General features: G+C 39.4%; 1 non-coding gene across 1 annotated transcript; it reads left to right on the top strand.

Annotated features, from left to right (window-relative positions):
• Positions 1–16,325: 16,325 nt before the first annotated feature.
• LOC148552835 (small nucleolar RNA R71) lies at positions 16,326–16,433 on the top strand. The gene has a single exon (XR_015893940.1). It is a non-coding gene; the product is annotated as a small nucleolar RNA R71 (small nucleolar RNA).
• Positions 16,434–16,799: the final 366 nt, after the last annotated feature.

Here is a 16,799-nt window from a genome sequence, read left to right as displayed (position 1 = left end):
TAGATGAAGAACAAAGTTTTAGAAGCATTATTAGAGGAGATGTGAGTGGTTCAACCCTAAAAACTTGAACGATTAGAGTGTATACACTTCCAGTGAGGGTTCGATGCTCTATTCTGTATTCCCGGCTTTCATGAGCTTTCTTCTTGCAAGTTTCCTTATACTTTATTTTATGATTTAAATTAGTGGAATCCAGTTCATGTTTGTCTTGGAGAAATTGTTTACTTTTAACCAAGTAGGTAGAAGCATCGTAACATATAGTTGCATTCATATAGATAGGTTGCATTGCATGAGTCTCATTTTTTCCCTTCACCCCTTTGGTCCCCTTGAGCTTAGCATGATGACATGCTAATGTTTAAGTGTGGGGAGATTTGATGCACCACTATTTTATGATATATTTTGGACTGAATTGAGTGGGTTTGTGTCAACTAATCTCACACTTATTCATGTAAATTGCATGTTTTTTATTTCCTTCCTAATTTTGTGTTATGATTGAAAACTTGCTTCCTAGGCCTTAAAATTGTTAATTTTTAATTCCCTTTATACCTTCGATGCCGTGATGTATTTGTTTAGTGTTTTAAGGTTTATAGGGCATGAATGGCTTAAAGGATGAAGAGGAAGCATGTTAAAGTGGAAGGAACACAAGAAACTAAGGAGCTGAGCAGCGAGGATCGATGCGCACGCGTGGCTGACGCATGTGCGTGAATTGGAGCATCTAACAGCGACGTGTACGCATACACGTGACAAGAACAGAAGTCCAGCGATGCGTACGAGTGGCCAATGTATACGGGTGACAGAGCGTCACGTGCTGCACTCATCAGAATATGCTGGGGGCGATTTCTGGGCTATTTTGGATCCAGTTTCAAGCCCAAAAACACAGACTAGATGCATGGGTGTAGCAGAGAGTCAGGGGACTTTTGACTTTCACTCTCACTTTAGTTTTAGTTTGAGTTTTTGAATTCTAGGGAGACAAAATACCACTTCTCCTAGGGTTCTTAGATTTCTTAGTTTTCCTTTGGACTGGATATTGAGAGAGCTGCTACTACCTTTGATTGAAGTCGTCATCTCTATAGTTTGTTTTTCTAATAACCCAATTACTCATTTCTATTTAGTTGCCCTGTGTTCATATTTGGATATTGTTATTTTTGAACTCTATTAATGCAATGAATTATTTTTATATTTAATTATATTACTTGTTTAATTTCTTTTAATTAATTATTAGTACCAAATTTGATTTTATTAATTTATTTTAATTACCATGTCTCCTATCTACTGCTTTTACATGTCTGTGAAAATGGAATTCATGTCAATAGAGTAGTGCTCCCAACTTGGCTTAGGATTTGATTAATTGGAAACCCTTGAGTTGTAATACTCAAGTGTAATATGTAATTGAGAATTACTGGCTAACTCAATTTTCACTGACTCTAGTCCTTCCTTAGAAAGTGGATAGGACTTGTGAATCAGAGTTAGTGCTACCCACTTGACCTTCCTTTGTAACTGCAAGAGGATAACTGAGTGGAAGCAATAAATCTTTACTATTGCACTTGGGGAAAGACAACAAGGATAGAAATTCCAATTATCTCTCCTAACCAAGATCTCTTATTTCAAATACATAACATCTCTTGCTATTGTTCGCTACTTTAATTTCTCGCTATTTATTTTTCCGTTCTCCCCCTAAAAAATTACTCAAAAAATTCCTAACCAATAAATTGCACCTTGTGTCAACTCTTTAGGAAATGACCTGGGAACTCTACTCCCAATTATTTAATTTTAATTGTGACACAAATTAAATTGATAGTGAGAATTTCGTCGGTTAAGACTGTACTGACAACGCTGTTTTTATTAGATATTCTTAACCGGCATTTTTCCACCCATCAGTGTTGCATAAACACAAACTTACATCCCAAGATTTCGCCAAAGATTATTCCCTCTTTTAGGTCATCAATCAAACCATCAAGCTTGATTTTGAAAACTCGACACAATATATCAGGGCGGTCTTCTGCCTTCAATCCAATGGGAGTCACTTCTCTTTTTTATCTCATCCCATTCAGGGTTACAAGTCAGAGTGATAAAATAGTTAGGATATCTTGCATATCTGAAAATTGCAAATGCATCTTTGCAATTATTCGTCATGTACCTAGGTCCATCGGTAAAAGTACTGCAAAGTTTGCCAAGCCTTGCAGCAGCTACATCTCCGTTTATAAGACTTTCATGCAGATATTTGTATTTATCAATCCTCAATTGTGGCTGTTTACACCTAAAGAAATTTAACCTCTTTGATTCCACCATTATGTAGGCATCTACCAGAAACTGTTGGAATAATCTCTTTGATATCAGAATTAACGGAGATTCACCCGTCCTTTTCTGTAGTCGAAAAGCAAAAAATTATCGCAAAGTGATTGTTTTGTTTTTCTTTGTAGGCATAGTAGAGATAGAATCTAATGTTGCAATACCGAAACGAAACCCATCCTCCCCATACAGAAACAATAATGGATATTGCAAGGCAAAATAAGATGGGTTAAAAACATCAATACATTGGAGCTTTCTAGTTTGACTATCTATAATAATATCTCCATCTTTGCTTAGTTGCTTGACATGGCCAACAATCAATGCAGCCACTTCAGATGCATATGGCAAGTTGTATGTCCTGCTATCTGTAGTCCTTTTACTAATCAACTTAAGCTTTATGCTTGTGCAATTTTCCAGTTGGTACTGTTCCAGGAGTTACATGAAACGTCGGGTCAAGTCTGAATGTGAGGTCTAGGTCCCTTTGGGTGGCAGCTTCTGACTTGTTTGGTACCGAGGTGCCACCTGTCCGAGTTCCTTGTAAGGAGGTGGGGGTGGTACCTGCAAGAGACTCTGATGTTTAAGTTAGCAAGGTATTTATTTTTAGTATATTAGAACGTGTGTCATACTTGGGAGGTGCCACCGTATTTATAGTAGAGTTTGATAACCTCCCTAGGGGGTGATAATCTTATCTTATCTTATATCTTGGGAGTTTGTTGAGATCTTATCTTTTTAGTCACTGCTTTCTAGAAGCATTGACCTCACCGTGTTGGGTGCTCGGAGCCTTGGGCTCCATAGTTGGTATCCGACCTCTCTCAAGAGGTCGGGTAGGGGTTGGAGGGCCCTCCTCTAAGGCCGGCTCTTTCTTAGGTGCCCCTAGTCTTTATCTTGGTGCCTCATGAAAAAACCCTTATCATTGGGAAAAAGAGGGCACTTAGGTTCAAGGCTTTCTAGCTATAATATCATTTTAGGTTACAGGCGTGCCAGGACCTCGGGAGCTCCCGCCCTTGGAGGTCGATCATCTTATAATAACCCTTGCCTAGGACCTCTGTTATCTTATAAGGTCTTTTCCAGTTTGCAGCGAACTTTTCTTCATCCAACTTCTGTGTTCTAATGTCATTTTGGATCAAGATGAGGTCGTTAGTAGCAAAGCTTCTTTTGATCACCTTTTGGTTGTATCTTAGAGCCATCCTATGTTTCAATGCTTCCTTTCTAATCCGAGCTCTTTCTCGGACTTCTGGGAGGAGGTCGAGCTCTTCTCTTTGCACCTGGGGGTTAGCTCCTTCGTTGTAGAATATGACCGTAGGTGATCTTTCATCTACTTCTATAGGAATTATTGCCTACATTCCGTAGGCAAGGCAGAAAGGTGATTCTCCTATTGTGAAGTATGGGGTGGTCCAATATGCCCACAATACTTGAGGGAGTTTGTTAGCCCAAGCTCTATTTGCATCTTATAGTCGGCATTTCAACCTGGCCAATATGACTTTGTTTGCTGCTTCGGTTTGTCCGTTGGCCTGGAGGTGCTCTACCGAGGTGAACTGGTGTCTAATTTTGAGGTCGGCCACCAAGTTCCTGAAACTTGAGTCGGTAAATTGGGTTCTGTTGTTTGTAGTGATGGAGTGGGAAACTCCAAACCTCGTGACAATGTTCTTGTGTAAGAACTTCCGACTTCTTTGAGCAGTGATAGTGCCTAAGGGCTCTGCCTCAATCTATTTAGTGAAGTACTCTATCCCTACTATGAGGTATTTGACTTGGCCTGATGCTTGTGGGAATAGTCCGAGTAGATCAAGTCCCCATTTTGCAAATGGCCAAGGTGAGGTAACACTGATGAGCTCTTCAAGAGGTGCCACATGGAAATTAGCATGTTTTTTTAAAGGTGGGCACGTTTTGATAAACTCGGCCGCTTTCTTTTGTAAGGTCGGTGATAAACCCCAATTTTGTGGTTTATCTTGTGCTTAATTTAGGGGATTTATTACCTTTTCTCACATTTATTCAATGAAATAGCATGGTTTTGTAATTCTCCCTAATTTTGTGCTTAAGTGTAAAAACATGCTTTTTAGGCCCTTAAATTGGTAATTTTAATTCACCTTTGATTCCACTAGATGCCTTGATGTACTTGTTAGTGAATTCAGGTTGAGAAGGCTAGGAATGGGTCAAAGAAGTGAAGAGAGAAGCATGAAAAGTGGAGAATTCATGGAAAAACAAGGATTTGGAGTGCATACATCGATGCGCACGCGTGACAGACGCGCACGCGTGAAGATGAGGTCATCCTGGCGACGCGTACGAGTGACCCATGCGTACGCGTCGCAGCTCGCACGTGACCTCATTAAAGTGAAAACGCTGGGGGCAATTTCTAAGCTGCCCAGGCCCAAATCCAACTCATTCCTAAGGCTATTTCATGCAGAATCCAATTTAGGGAGGAGCTACATGTTTATGGTCAACCTTCATGGCAACACCCTCCTCTAATCTCTCATGGTTACAATCCACCCTATGATGTACATAATTATAACCCAAACCGTTAACATTGTTGTCCTTCATACTCACAAGCCTCATACTACTATTCACCTCCATATGATCCCAACCCATATTCACCATACCAACCACCATATGAACCATATCTAGAGCCACCACCATTCCAACACCAATACTCCTATGAACCACAAATTTCATATACACCACCTCAAGACTTTCACCAATATGAACCACCTTCCAACTACAATACCCTTCCATCAAACAATGAACCCTCTCTTCCACCACCTCCAATAGATGAAGGTCTCCATGCCTGATTTACCACTATTTCGTGGTACATTTTGTACTTAATTGAGTGGATTTTATCCACTAAACACACACTTATGCATATAAATTGCATGTTTTACATTTTCCTTCCTAATTCTGTGCTTTGATTGAAAACATGCTTCTTTGGCCTTAAAATTGCTAATTATTAATCTTCTCTTATTACCATTCGATGCCGTGATATGTGTGTTAAGTGTTTTCAGGGTTTATAGGGCAGGAATGGCTTAGAGGATGGAAAGGAAGCACGCAAAAGTGGAAGGAATACAAGAAATTGAAGGAATTGCTAAGTTGTCAAGCCTGACCTCTTCATACTAAATCGATCATAACTTGAGCTACAGAGGTCCAAATGAGGCGGTTCTAGTTGCATTAGAAAGCTAACATCCGGGGCTTCAAAATGATATGCAATTTGCTATAGTTTCCATGCAGTTAAGTGACGTGCACGCGTGCATCACGCGTATGCGTGACCTTGCAAAAGTTCATCGACGCGTATGCGTGACTGACGCGCATATGCGTGACTGACGCGTACGCGTGACATGCGCCACATGTAGAAATAGCAGAAGACGCTGGGGGAAATTTTAGACTGAGTTTGGACCTAGTTTTTGGCCTAGAAAACATAGATTAGAGGCTACAGAGTAGGGGAATCATTGATTGATGGAGACAACTTTCATTCACATAATTTTTAAGTTTTAGATGTAGTTTCTAGAGAGGGAGGCTCTCTCCTCTCTCTAGGTTTTAGTATTCTTAGGTTTAGCTATTTTCAATTTAGATTTCTACTTTACTTTAATTTAGTTTCTCTTCTACTCTCATTTATTCTAGCACTTTAGTTTCTCTTCTCTTGGTGATTTATTTATTTATCCACTTTAGTTTATGAATTCTCATGTTAGATTTGATATCCTATTTAATGCAATTTGAGGTATTTCATATTTATGATTGCTTTCTTCAATTTATGTTATTGATGCTTTCGATTGGTTGTTTGGATTTATTTATCTCTTATAGCTTTTCTGTGTTTTTATGTTGTGCCTTCCAAGTGTTTGATAAAATGCTTGGTTAGATTTTAGAGTAGGTTTTTCTCCTCTTGGCTTTGGTTGAGTAATTGGAGACTCTTGAGTTATCAAACTCCTTTGTTGATTCACAATTGAAAGTTGCTAGTTGATTTGGATCCCTCTAAAGCTAGTCTTTCCTTAGGAGTTGACTAGGACTTGAGGAATCAAATTGATTTATCCACTTGACTTTCTGACCTTGATGCATGTTCCTATTATAATTCCCATTCCTTGCAACAACATTGGAACCAAACTCAAAGCGATAGGGGTGAGAATTCATAGTAAATAATAAAAATTAAAAATAAAAATAAAAATAAAAATAAATAAACAGGTAAAAGAAAATATTTACAATAACCAATAATAAGGCACATAGTTGCAATTCTCTGGCAACGGCGCCATTTTGACGATCGGATTTTCTATCGGTAAATAAATTCACAAATATATTATCGTGTTGTAAGTATAGTTTCTAAACCAACAGAGAATCCTCTCGTGCAAAAGTTTTGGTTGTCACTTAAGCAAACCCAATAAAAATTTATAACCGAAGTATTTAAACCTCGGGTCGTCTTCTCAAGAAATTACAGGGAAGTATGACTTATTATTAGCTATGGAAAAGGTATATTTTTGGGTTTTTGAAATAGGGAATAAGTAATTTGAATGGCAAGAAAAATAAATAAATAATTATAAAGTAAACTCTTGGCAAGGTATGAGAATTAGAAGTCCTATCCTAGTTATCCTTTTCAACGGTGATGAGAATTGGGTTTTAATCCCACTTAGTTAACCTTTGCTAAACAAAGGAAGGTCAAGTGGACTAATCAATTTGATCCTCAGGTCCTAATCAATTCCTAAGGAAAGACTAGAGTTAATGGAATTCAAATCAATTAGCAAAAATAACAATTATCAATCACGATGAGTTTGATAACTCAAGAGTCTCCAATTAATCAATTAAAGCCAAGAATATAAAAGGCTAAATAAAAATCATAAATCTGAAATACCTCAATTGCATTAATAATAGAAAATCAATCTAAACATAAAGAGTTCATAAACTAAATTGATAAAATAATTAAAAGGAACATTGAACCTATAATGAAGATAAGCAGTCCTAAAATTAAGAGAAATCCTAATCCTAATCCTAAGAGAGAGGAGAGAACCTCTCTCTCTAAAAACTATATCTAATCCTAAAATTATGTATTACGAATGTATGGTGTGTTGTTGTTTGATTCCTCCATTCTCTGGCTTATATTCTGTGTTTTTGAATTCAGAATTGGGCCGAAAAAGGGTCCAGAAATCGCTGGGGGCGTTTTCTGCAGATTCCTGTACGTGGCATCTGTCACGCGTTCGTGTCATCTGGGAGTTTTCCTTGTCATTCGTACGCGTCGGTCACGCGTACGCTTCATCTGCATTCTGCACATGGCGCACGTCCGCGTCAGTCACGCAGGCGCGTCGATGCCTTTTCGTGTTGGGCACGCGTTCGCGTCGTCCATGCGTTCGCGTCGCTATCCTTTTATTCAAAACTCCATTTTTGTGCTTTCCTTCCATTTTGTATGTTTCCTTTTCATCCCCTAAGCCATTCTTGCCCTATGAAACCTGAAAATACTTAACACACAAATCACGTCATCGAATGGTAATAAAAAGGGTAATTAAAATTAATATTTTTAAAGCATAGGAAACATGTTTTTCACATATATCATAAAATAAGGAAGAAAAAGTAAAACCATGCAATTTACATGAATAAGTGGGTGAAGGGTTGAATAAATCACTTAAATCAAGCACAAAATACATCATAAAATATGGGTTTATCACTTTCCTTCATAATTAGAGGTTAACTAAGTGGGAGTGATGGATAATTTTCATCACAATTGATAAGGATAACTAGGATAGGACGTCTAGTTCTCATACCTTGCCAAGAGCTTTTCTAGTTATTAATTTACTTTCTTGCCATTTTATTTCCTTGTTCCTTATTTCAAAAACAAAAAAAGATACAATCCTATAACCAACAGTAACATACTTCCCTGCAATTCTTTGAGAGACGACCCGAGGTTTACATACTTCGGTTTATTTTTATTGGGTTTGCTTAAGTGACAAACAAATTTTTGTATGAAAGGATTCTTTGTTGGTTTAGAAACTATATTAGCAATGAGAATTTATTTGTGAAATTCTTTACCGACAAAAATTCGTTCATCAATGCCCTCATGCTAGAGCAAAGAGATCTTAGATCTTATATCCTAAGGCAATAAGAGGAGACGGAAAAAGAGTTCAAGGAGGTAGAAGCTAAGATTGCTATCATGATAGAAGCCGTTAGCAACATGGTCTCATCTCGCCTAAGCTTATACGATCAAGGCACTCCCATTGTTGAATGTGGAGAAGCACCTAAGGAGCTTAGTGAAGGAATGGACTTGAAGGTTCAAGGTGAAGAGGATGAGTTAAAGCAAGAAGTACAACAAGAGGAGGAGGTAGAGATTATTGAACAAGAGGAAGTAGTGGTTGAAGATTTAGGAGATGTTGAGTGCAAAGAGGAATCTCGAGTTGAAGAACCCTCTTCCATGGAGTTTGATTTTGGTGTTGAGGAGGATAGTGCACAACCTCCAAGGCGCAATATGATTGAAGAATTAGAAGGAGTGGGCAAGCACCAAGTTCCCCTATCTATGATGATTCCTCTTCAACATATGATCCTTTTGAGCTTGATGAATCCCTCCCCATTGGACTTGGAATTGATGATGAGGTAGATTTCACTCAACCTCCTATTTATGATTTGAGTGATGGGGAGGAGCTAGAAGAATTTGGTGAAGAAGAACGTGAATTTGAGGAAGCTTGGCAAGAGGTAGAACATGAAGCACCTTGCCAAGTGGTGGAAGCCTGTAGAAGAGGATGGATGGGAGTGGAACGTGCCTTATCAAGACCGTTGGGAACTCCTCTACTTAAGTTGTCACTAATCCTTCATTTGAGTGGGTAAAACTTCTAACTCTTAGCTTTATTATCCCACTTGAATTTGGTTTGCTTGAAACGGATGGCCAACTTAGGGCGCTTTGTGGAATTAAGCATAAGAGGAGGATGTTTAGTAGATGGCGTTGTCAGTCTAGGCTCATTATGGTTGGAAGCTCAAAATTGAGGAGCATGGATTGGTGTAGTGTTCAATTGAATGGGTCTAGGAGGATAGTTTGGTGCTCTAATGAGAATTCTATTTGCTTACCACCTGGAGGAAATCACCATGATCAACTCGAAGATGGGTGTGAAAACAAAGTATGGGATCCCAGATTACTAGAGGAGGATCAACTTTGGGAGTTTATGGTTTGTGAAGAACTCCATCAAGGCTTGGAGATATCAATCTTGAATGATGGAGCTTATAGGAAGTCCAAGCGTTGGTGGATGTTCAAGGATGGATTCAAGCACAAGCCACCTTGATGAGAGCTCCCCATAAATCCAACTTAAGGACAATAAACAAAAGTGCTAGGTGGGAGACACCCCACCATGGTAACATCTTTCTCTTTTCCTTTTTGTAAATAATGGTAAAAATTAGTTTAATTTCATGTTTTGTTTGGTTAGTTGAGTTTACTTGGGAGTCTAGTAGGTTAAATAAGGTTTTATGGTATTTTGGTAGCTGTTTGGAGGTTTGGAATGCTTGGTTTGTGGTGCACGAAATTGTGATTCACACTTTTCACAACTCCGCACAACTAACCAGCAAGTGCACTGGGTCGTCTAAGTAATACCTTACGTGAGTAAAGATCGATCCCACAGAGATTGTCGGCTTAAAGCAAGCTATGGTCATCATGTAAATCTTAGTCAGGCGGATTCAAATGGTTATGAGGTTTTGATAATTAAAAGATAAATGAAACATAAAATAAAATAAAGATACTTATGTAATTCATTGGTGGGAATTTCAGATAAGCATTTGGAGATGCTTTGTTGCTTCTGAACCTCTGCTTTCCTATTGCCTTCTTCCAATCATGCATGCTCCCTTCCATGGTAAGCTGTATGATCCTCTCAGACGAAAAATACCAGGTACAATCTCTGCACGGCTAATCAACTGTCAGATTTCTCGTATCAGATGAAAAATACCAAGTACAGCTACCGCACTGCTAATCATCTGTTGGTTCTCACTAGCGTCGGAATAGGACCCTTATCCTTTTGCACATTGTCACTGCGCCCAACATTCGCAAGTTTGAAGCTCGTCACAGTCATCCCTTCCCAGATCCTACTCGGAATACCGCAGATAAGGTTTAGACTTTCTGGATCTCAGGAATGGCTGCCAATGGTTCTAGCCTATACCACGAAGATCCTAATCTCACGGACTCGGTCCGTGTATTAGAGACCCAAGAGAATATACTCCGGCTGTCGTCCAATGACTACGTTGAACATCATGTAGAACGCTTTGTGGTTGTCAAGCACGCGGATCTTGGCTAAGCGAGTAACGAAGATAGTGGGTGATTGTCACGGGTCACCCCTTCATTCTGACTTAGCTGAATTAAGTACGAGAGTATATCTTGGAGAAGAAGTAGGCGTGAATTGAAAGAGAAACAAAAGTACTTGCATTAATTCATGAAGAACAGTAGAGCTCCACACCTTAATCTATGAGGAGTAGAAACTCCACCGTAGAAAATACATAAGAGAAAAAGGTCTAGGCATGGCCATGTAGCCAGCCTCTAAGTCCAAGGATGATAATATCATAATCCCCTAATACAATAGTAAAAAGTGCTATTTATACTAAACTAGTTACTAGAGATTACAGAAAATGAATAACTAAGTACAGATAGCACAAAAATATACTTCCATGGCCCACTTGGTGTGTGCTTGGGCTGAGAATTGAAGCTTTCGCGTGCATAGGCCACTCTTGGAGTTAAACGCCAGCTTGGGTGCCAGTTTGGGCGTTTAACTCCAGTTCTAGTGCCAGTTCTGGTGTTTTACTCCAGAAAAGGGTCTTTAGTGGGCGTTTGAACGCCAGTTTGGGCCATCAAATCTCGAGCAAAGTATGGACTATTATATATTGCTAGAAAGCCCAAGATATCTACTTTCCAACGCAATTAAGAGCGTGCCAATTGGGCTTCTATAGCTCCAGAAAATCCACTTCGAGTACAAGAGGGTCAGAATCCAACAACATCTGCAGTCCTTTTTCAGCCTCTGAATCAGATTTTTGCTCAGATCCCTTAGTTTCAGCCAAAAAATAACTGAAATCATAGAAAAATACACAAACTCATAGTAAAGTCCAGAAATGTGATTTTTTCATAAAAACTAATAAAAATATAATAAAAAGTAACTAAAACATACTAAAAATTATGTAAAAACAATGCCAAAAAGGGTATAAATTATCCGCTCATCACAACACCAAAATTAAATTGTTGCTTGTCCCCAAGCAACTAAAAAAAATAGGATAAAAAGAAGAGAAAATACAATAAATCTCAAAAATATCAATGAAGCTTAGTTCCAATTAGATGAGCGGGACTAGTAGCTTTTTGCTTCTGAACAGTTTTGGCATCTCACTTTATCCTTTGAAGTTCAGAATGATTGGCATCCATAGGAACTCAGAATTCAGATAGTGTTATTGATTCTCCTAGTTTAGTATGTTGATTCTTGAACACATCTACTTTATGAGTCTTGGCTGTGACCCTAAGCATTTTGTTTTCCAGTACTACCACTGGATACATAACTGGGTGAACCTTTTCAGATTGTGACTCAGCTTTGCTAGAGTCCCCAGTTAGAGGTGCCCAGAGCTCTTAAACACACTCTTTTTTGCTTTGGACCACGACTTTAACCGCTTAGTCTCAAGCTTTTCACTTGACACCTTCACGCCCCAAGCACATGGTTAGGGACAACTTGATTTAGCCACTTAGGCCAGGATTTTATTCTTTTGGGCCCTCCTATCCATTAATGCTCAAAGCCTTGGATCCTTTTTACCCTTGCCTTTTAGTTTAAAGGGTTACTGGCTTTTTCTGCTTGCTTTTTCTTTATTTTTTTCGTATTTTTTTTCGCAAGCTTTGTGTTTTTCATTGCTTTTTCTTGCTTCAAGAATCAATTTTATGATTTTTCAGATTATCAATAAGATTTCTCCTTTTTCATTATTCTTTCAAGAGCCAACAATTTTAACATTCATAAACTTCACTATAAAAAATATGCACTGTTCAAGCATTCATTCAGAAAATAAAAAGTATTACCACCACATCAAAATAATTAAACTAATTTCAAGATAGAATTCGAAATTCATGTACTTCTTTTTCTTTTTCAGAAAACATTTTTCATTAAGAAAGGTGAAGGATTCATGGAATTATTCATAGCTTTAAGACATAGACACTAGACACTAATGATCATGTAATAAAGACACAAACATAGACAAAACATAAAGCATCAAAACCAAAAAACAAAAAAATAAGAACAAGGAAATTAAAGAATGGGTCCACCTTAGTGATGGCGGCTAGTTCTTCCTCTTGAAGATCTTATTGAGTGCTTGAGCTCCTCTATTTCTCTTCCTTGCCTTTGTTGCTCCTCTCTCATGGCTTTTTGGTCCTCTCTGATTTCATTGAGGATAATGGAGTGCTCTTGGTGCTCCATGCTTAGTTGCCCCATGTTAAAACTCAAATCTCCTAACGAGGTGTTGAGTTTCTCCCAATAGTTGTGTGGAGGAAAGTGCATCCCTTGAGGTATTTCAGGATTTCTTGATGTGGAATTTCCTCATGCTCTTGTTGAGGTCCATGAGTGGGCTCTCTTGTTTGCTCCATCCTCTTCTTAATGATGAGCTTGTCTCCTTCAATGAGGATGTCTTCCTCTATGACAATTCCAGCTGAATTGCATAAGTTATAGATGAGATGAGGGAAGGCTATCCTTGCCAAAGTAGAGGGCTTGTCCACCACCTTGTAGAGTTCTAGAGGTATGATCTCATGAACTTTTACTTCCTCTCCATTCATGATACTATGGATTATGATAGCCCAGTCTATTGTAACTTCAGACCGATTGCTAGTAGGAATGATAGAGCGTTGGATGAACTCCAACCATCCCCTAGCCACGGGTTTGAGGTCAAGCTTTCTCAATTGAACCGGCTTGCCTCTTGAGTCTCTCTTCCATTGAGCTCCTTCCACACAGATGTCTATAAGGACTTGGTCCAACCTTTGATCAAAGTTGACCCTTCTAGTGAAAGGGTGAGGATCTCCTTGCATTATTGGCAAGTTAAATGCCAACCTCACATTTTCTGGACTGAAATAAGTAATTCTCCCGAACCATTATGAGCCAATTCTTTGGGTTCGGGTTCATACTTTGATCATGGTTCTTAGTGATCCATGCATTAGCATAGAACTCTTGAACCATTAAGATTCTGACTTGTTGGATTGGATTAGGGAGAGCTTCCTAACCTCTTCTTCGAATCTCACGTCGGATCTCCAGATATTCACTCTTTTTGAGCATGAAGGGGGACCTCAGGGATCACCTTTTTCTTGGCCACAACTTCATAGAAGTGGTCTTGATGGACTTTTGAGATGAATCTCTCCATCTCCGATGACTCGGAGGTGGAAGCAATTGCCTTTCCTTTCCTCTTTCTAGAGGTTTCTCCGGCCTTAGGTGTCATTAATGGTTATAGAAAAATAAAAAGCAGAGCTTTTTCCCACACCAAACTTAAAGGTTTGTTCGTCCTTGAGCAAAAGAAGAAAGAAAGGAGTAGAAAAAGAAAAAATGGAGGAGATAGAAGGGAAAGTTGGTTTTGGTCAAGGGGGTTAAGTGTGTATGATGTGTGAAATTGAAGGTGGTAAGGAGGGGGTATTTATAGGATAAGAGAAAGGGGGAATTCGTGTATGAGGGGTTGGGTTTGGGAGGGAAATGTTTTGAATTTGAATGGTGAGGTAGTGGGATTTTATTATGAATGGATGTGAGTGATGAAGAGGTTGTAGGGAAGAGGGTAGGATTTGATAGGTGAATAGTATTTGGGGAAGAAGTATTGACGGGATTGGTCAAGGGTATTTGGGGAAGAATGTTATGGATAGGTGTGAAGAGGAGAGAGAATGAGTTGGGGTAGGTGGGAATCCTGTGGGGTCCACAGATCCTGAGGTGTCAAGGAATTCTGCTCCCTGCACCTTTCTGGCATTTAAACGCCCTCTGTGTGCCATTTCTGGCGTTTAACGCCAACTCTGCTACCTTTTTTGGCGTTAAACGCCAGGCTGATGCCCTTTTCTGGCGTTTAACGCCCACTAGACACCCTTTTCTAGCGATAAACGCCAGTCTGTCTGCCAATTCTGGCGTTTAACGCCATCCAAACACCAGACACCCTTTTCTGGTGTTAAACGCTAGTCCGTCTGTCATTTCTGGCGTTTAACACCCAGAATGCTGCCAGACTGGGCGTTAAACGCCCATTCTACTATCCTTACTGGCGTTTAAATGCCAGTAAGCCTGTCCTCTAGGGTGTACTATTTTTGATGCTGTTTTTTATTTTGCTTTAATTCTGTAGCTGTTTTTATGACTTCACATGATCATCAACCTAAAGAAAACATAAAATAACAATGGAAAACAAATGTCTATAAAATTAAATATAATTAAATAACATTGGGTTGCCTCCCAATAAGCGCTTCTTTAATGTCAATAGCTTGACAGTGAGCTCTTAGAGAGCTTCACAAAGACTCAGAGCTTAATGGTGGCTTCCCAACACCAAACTTAGAAGTTGAGTGTGGGGGCTCTGTTTGACTCTGTATTGAGAGAAGCTTTTTATACTTCCTCTCCATGGTTACAGAAGAAGATCCTTGAGCCTTAAACACAAGGTAGTCCTCGTTCAATTGAAGGACTAATTCTCCTCTGTCCTCATCAATCTCAGCTCTTGCTGTAGCTAGGAAGGGTCTTCCAAGGATAATGGATTCATCTTCATCCTTCCTAGTGTCTAGGATTATGAAATCAGCAGGGATGTACAGGCCTTCAACCTTCACTAAGACATCCTCTACAAGTCCATAAGCCTATTTCATTGATTTGTCTGCCATCTCTAATGAGATTCTTGCAGCTTGTACCTCAAAGATCCCTAGTTTCTCCATTACAGAGAGTGGCATGAGGTTTATTCTTGACCCCAGGTCACACAGAGCCTTCTCAAATGTCATGGTGCTTATGGTACAAGGTATTAAGAACTTTCCGGGATCCGGTTTCTTCTGAGGTAATTTTAGTTGAACCAAGTTATTCAGTTCATTAACGAGGAATGAGGGTTTATCCTCCCAAGTCTCATTACTAAATAACTTGGCATTCAGCTTCATGATTGCTCCTAGATACTGAGCTACTTGCTCTTCAACAATATCTTCATCTTCTTCAGAGGAAGAATACTCATCAGAGCCCATGAATGGCAACAGTAAGTTCAGTGGAATCTCTATGGTCTCTATATGAGCCTCAGATTCCTTTGGCTCCTCAATAGGAAACTCCTTAGTGGTCAGTAGACATCCATTGAGGTCTTTCTCACTGGAAATCAGTGCCTCTTCCTCCTCTATAGGTTCGGCCATGTTGGGTATATTGATGGCCTTGCACTTTCTCTTTGGATTTTCTTCTGTATTGCTTGAGAGAGTACTAGGAGGAGTTTCAGTAACTCTTTTACTCACCTGACCCACTTGTGCCTCTAAATTTCTGATGGAGGACCTTGTTTCAGTCATGAAACTGAGAGTGGTCTTAGATAGATTAGAGACTATGGTTGCTAAGTCAGAGAGGCTCTGCTTAGAATTCTCTGTCTGTTGCTCTGAAGATGATGGAAAAGGCTTGCTATTGCCAAACCTATTTCTCTCACCATTATTATTATTGAAGCCTTGTTGAGGCTTCTGTTGATCCTTCTATGAGAAATTTGGATGATTTTTTCATGAAGGATTATAGGTGTTTTCATATGAGTCTCCCATGTAATTCACCTATTCCATTGCAGGATTCTCAAGGTCATAAGCTTCTCCTTCAGAGGAAGCTTCTTTAGTACCACCAGATGCAGCTTGCATTCCAGTCAGATTCTGAGAAATCATATTGACTTGCTGAGTCAATATTTTATTCTGACCCAATATTGCATTCAGAGTATCAATCTCAAGAACTTTGTTTCTTCTGAGTCATCCCATTATTCACAGGATTTCTTTCAGAAGTGTACATGAACTGGTTATTTGCAACCATCTCAATGAGTTCCTGGGCTTCTGGAGGTGTTTTCTTCAGATGAAGAGATCCACCAGCAGAGTGGTCCAATGACATCTTGGACAATTTAGACAGACCATCATAGAATATACATAAGATGCTCCATTCTGAAAGCATGTCAGAAGGACACCTTCTGAGCAATTGCTTGTATCTTTCCCAAGCTTCATAGAGGAATTCACCTTCCTTCTGTCTGAAGGTTTGGACTTCCACTCTAAGCTTGCTCAACTTTTGAGGTGGAAAGAGTTTGGCCAAGAAAGCATTGACCAACTTTTCCCAAGAGTTCAGGCTTTCTCTAGGTTGTAAGTCCAACCATATCCTAGCTCTGTCTCTTACAGCAAAAGGGAAAAGCATAAGTCCGTGGACCTCGCACTACAAGAAAAAAGGCCTATGGCCACGCTTTTGTGAGGGTGGCGCTTGAAAAGACATTTGGCCACATTTTTTTTGCTACGCTTCAAAAGCGTGGCGAAAAGGGTCAATGGCCATGCTTTTATGAGGGTAGCAGTTGATGCGAGATTTAGTCATATTTTTTTGCCACGCTTATAAATCGTAGCCATAGAGAGATTTTGGCACGCTTTTAAAGCGTGG

Source organism: Arachis ipaensis, chromosome B7, assembly GCF_059453495.1.
Source record: "Arachis ipaensis isolate K30076 ecotype BB chromosome B7, ASM5945349v1, whole genome shotgun sequence".
Lineage (NCBI taxonomy): Eukaryota > Viridiplantae > Streptophyta > Magnoliopsida > Fabales > Fabaceae > Arachis > Arachis ipaensis.
This window is presented reverse-complemented; position numbering and strand designations above follow the sequence as displayed.